At 48.4% G+C, this 3,869-nt stretch overlaps 1 protein-coding gene across 1 annotated transcript in view; it reads right to left on the bottom strand.

Moving 5' to 3' along the window:
* Positions 1 to 3,478, bottom strand: part of IKZF1 (IKAROS family zinc finger 1 (Ikaros)) — a 99,353-nt gene extending 95,875 nt beyond the window's left edge. The window contains exon 1 of the mRNA XM_010831054.1: positions 3,169 to 3,478. The gene's annotated coding sequence lies outside the window, so the exon portion shown is untranslated. The remainder of the gene's footprint in view (positions 1 to 3,168) is intronic.
* Positions 3,479 to 3,869: the final 391 nt, after the last annotated feature.

The raw sequence follows: 3,869 nt of genomic DNA, 5'->3' as shown, positions 1-3,869 counted from the left end.
TTGGGGGGGGGGGGGGGGGGGGGGGGGCAACAGTATGGGCATCTGGTCGACCCCATAGTAAAATCAGTTTGGTTGCTGTTGCTTGAGTCTGGTTTAGGGGCGCCCACGTCCCTGATGAACTCCATTCCTGTCTCCTTCCTTATCTGGATTTTAAGTGTATGTGTGTGTGTGTGTGTGTGTGTGTGTGTGTAAGGCCTATGCTCTGAAACACAACCTGCCCAAGGTCTGGATCACATGTGTGCACATGTGCCTTTCCTAAGCAAAACCAAAATGATTGGTCTCAAGGTGTCAACTGGATCAACGGTTCTCCCCTTGTCAGCCACAAAGAATGGATCACTTGTCGCTTTTACATCTTGTGTTTTCTCCCATGAGATGAACTATGCCACACACACGCGCCTGAGGCTCTTCGGACACAAATAGACCGACACCAGGCAGGGACTGATGGTAACTGTCAGGGCAGGAGGCGCAGCATCTCAGAGCCACAGGCGAGACTCACATAGTACAGAAGCACCCGAAAACGCATGTAGAAATAGCAGCAACAAACACAACACTGTAAATCAACTATATTTCAATAAAATTTAAAACACAGTATTTTTTAAAAAGAAATAGCAAAGGCCGCCAGTTAACCCGAACAGCTGCTCCCTGTGAACTGGATCCACTGACGTAAGTGCCCATTCAAATAAGACAACAAAACCAAGAGTTATGTTGTAGTGAAATTATTTCATAATTACAAAGATCAGAGGAGGGAAAAGGAATAAACACCACCTCTGAATGCTTCTGCCCTTGACCAGTTCTGGGTTAACTGCAAGTATGTTAGGCAGATACACAAAGAACTGGCATCACTGATGCTTGCATTCACCATTCCAACTAGGAAAATCTCTTTTGTTTTAGTAAAAGGTAAAAATCAAACCAACTAACCGACCAAGCCAGAAAGGAGGGTCTTTATTACTCAGGTCACATGTGTTTGATTGTTAAAACCCTTTCCCCCCTGGCCCCTGTGTGTGCCCATGCTGTGCGTACGCTCTCTGTGTGTCTGTGTGCATACTATCACATAATGTCTTTATTTCCTGTATCTATTAATACACACGTAACCGTGAAGGATATACACAACACGTGTGCGGGTGGCTTGGCAGCGTTTCTTAGCAATGACATGTAGTAGACAGTGTATATATGCATTAGGTTCTCTTAAACTTCCAGAGTTTGACATTTATGTTGACAGTAGGCTTCTACACTGACCCAACATGACAGACACACATCCAAGCCAAGGGGAAAGCTCCCCAAACTACAGAACCACGATCCTCAGACTCTAAGGCTCCAGTGAGGAAGATGCAGTGGCCCTAGCAGTACTGGCTGCAGCCTCTTGGCCAGGAAATTGGCTGTGATCTTAATTTTCAACAAGGGAAATGGCTGCAAGGAAACCACTAGTTACCTTCTCTCCGGAGACTTTAGACAAACTTCTCAAAAGACCCAAACATAGCACACACACATGTATTCATGGACCTTCAATTCCTGTGAGACCGTGATGATGGGCTTTTATTGTCCTGATGCTCCTGAATTTTGGAGGATATGTCGTTTCCCAAGATGCAGCGCTTTAATTAAAATAATGATGAATTATAGAAGCCTGGTGGAGTTTCTGAAACTCCTGCCTTCAACTATCACCATGAAATGGGGATGGGAGGTAGGGCAGGGAAGGGAAGAAAACCAGACGGTTTAACTCAGTTACATCTTTTGGTCTTCAGCTCTGGGGACTTTGAGGCTGGGAAATACATTTTTTCCCAGGTAAAAAAAAATATAAACATGTATGATCATGAGAAGTTTTGAAACTGAATACACTACATCAAACCCAAACTGTACAGAATTTTTAAACACTGCCTCATTATGTATATTTGTGCACACAAATTATTTTTTAACACATTCTGTATAACCATGATGTAGGCAAGTCGTCTTCTGGTCAGAGATACTTGTGACTACTTAAATTTTAAGCCACGTATACAATAATTTAATTTCTTACTGAAACAATTCTGACACATACAATATACATTATACTTGAATTGTTCCTTTCAAAATCCCACATAAAAGATGAGTCCCAATAATCTCATCAAATAAATATCTTCCAACAAAGCAATGAACTCAAGAGGCTTGGACCTTTCTTGTATGCTTCACTCTCCTCTCACCTCAGAACCAAAGTGAACCAAGTCTTAAAATCACTTAAATTTCCATGAAAGTTTAAACGTTATGCATATTAAATATTTTAAGCTTTCTTTAAAAAAAAAATTAACTTTCAACATAAGTTGATCTGATGGGTTAGGAGGTATTTCTTCAACACCAGTGTGTCTTTCCAAGTTTAAATAAGGTACCTCTAAACTGAACTACCCCTTGGGGTGTAGGGTGGGGAATTTGAGTGTGGAAATTGAGGGAAGCACAGAGGTTTGACATTCACTCCGGGGGGGCTGCAGCCAGGGAGAAAGGAAACCGCATTTGAAAGCTACACTTGGAAGGGCCAGATCAGACACGCGAATCGAATCCTAACCCTTTTCACTTCTCCAGATGTCACACCCCGTGCCTCCAAATCAGAAGAAAATTTAAAAAAAAATCACACCTTCTGGAGATTCCTTAGGAATCACCAAGCATCCTAATTTTTCAAGCCTATTTCAAAGACAGCCCCAAGTAACCTGACACCTTTTGGTCGAGCGGTTTCCTAATCCGAGAGCCAAAACTGCACTCAGCAAAAGTATTACCAACTTTTCAAACCGGAATAATTCCTATTCTGCAGAAAGCAAGTTCAGATTCAACCTAATTATTTTACAGTATAAGCAAAAAGCTCTCGCGTCAAAAATAAGAAAAGAAAGCTCGTTATGAATGACTTTATAAAGGCTGACTTCCGTGATCTCACTATAAAAGCGTGGATCGACTTAAACAAGATCACGTCCTCCTCCGGGGGACAGCGGGGCGGCTCACAGAGTCCCACGGCCGGCCTGCCCTGCACCTGCGGTCACAGCACGAAATGGCCACGGCTTTGACGAAAGTCAGCGCTCCCACCGTCCCCAGAAAGGACAGGTGGACCCGAGCGAAACCATGACTCACAACTGTGACCGCCTCCGTCTTTTCCTTCTTTCCTTCTTTTCAAATCCAAGTTTTTCTACGGACATTCAGTCTGAAAACACTCACGTGGATGTGTGCGTCGCACTTTGCAGGTCCAAGACTGATCCTCAAGCGCGAAGAGCGACCTCGGATCCGGGATCGCCCGGTGGGCCCCCTTGTCGCGTCCAAGCGTCCCGCCCCGGCTCGGCTGCGCTCCGCGGGGACCCAGGACCTTCGCCGCAGCGGTTGCCCGGGCGCGGGCCGCGCAGGCACTTGTTAGAGCGCCGGGCTTGCTCGGCTGCCCAGCTCTTCCCAGCTTTCTTTCACAATGACTTCCTGAAGTTGCTCACTCTCATTGTTCCCCATTTCTCCGCCGCGATCCCCACCCCCAGCCGGCCGCCACCCGGCTTTCGCGCTCGCGGCCGGTCTGCCCGTCCCGCGTGCACAGCGCCGCCCACGGGCTGCGCACCTGTGCCCCGCGCCGCGCCCCCGCGAGCCAGCGCTCAGTCACCGGCGGCCGCTTGCTCCGAGCGCCCGGGCCCGAGCGCGCGCCCGTTACCCGCGCTCCGCAAACTTTGTGGCTGCGCGCCACACCGGTCCCGGCGCGCCCTGCCCCGCAGCTGCCTCGCCCCTGCCTCGCCCCGCGTGCACGCTCCGGCACCAAACAGGACATAAGCGAGGAGCGGGCCCGGGGCGTGGCGCGAGCAGGACTAGGAGAGGGACTGAGACGGGGAGCGGGACTGGACGCGGAACCAGGCACGGTGCGGGACTCCGAGCGGGACTTGGAG

Source organism: Bison bison, unplaced genomic scaffold (genome assembly GCF_000754665.1).
Source record: "Bison bison bison isolate TAMUID 2011002044 unplaced genomic scaffold, Bison_UMD1.0 scf7180017864522, whole genome shotgun sequence".
NCBI lineage: Eukaryota > Metazoa > Chordata > Mammalia > Artiodactyla > Bovidae > Bison > Bison bison.
The sequence above is the reverse complement of the archived record's forward strand: the minus strand, read 5'-3'. Positions and strand labels throughout refer to the sequence as shown.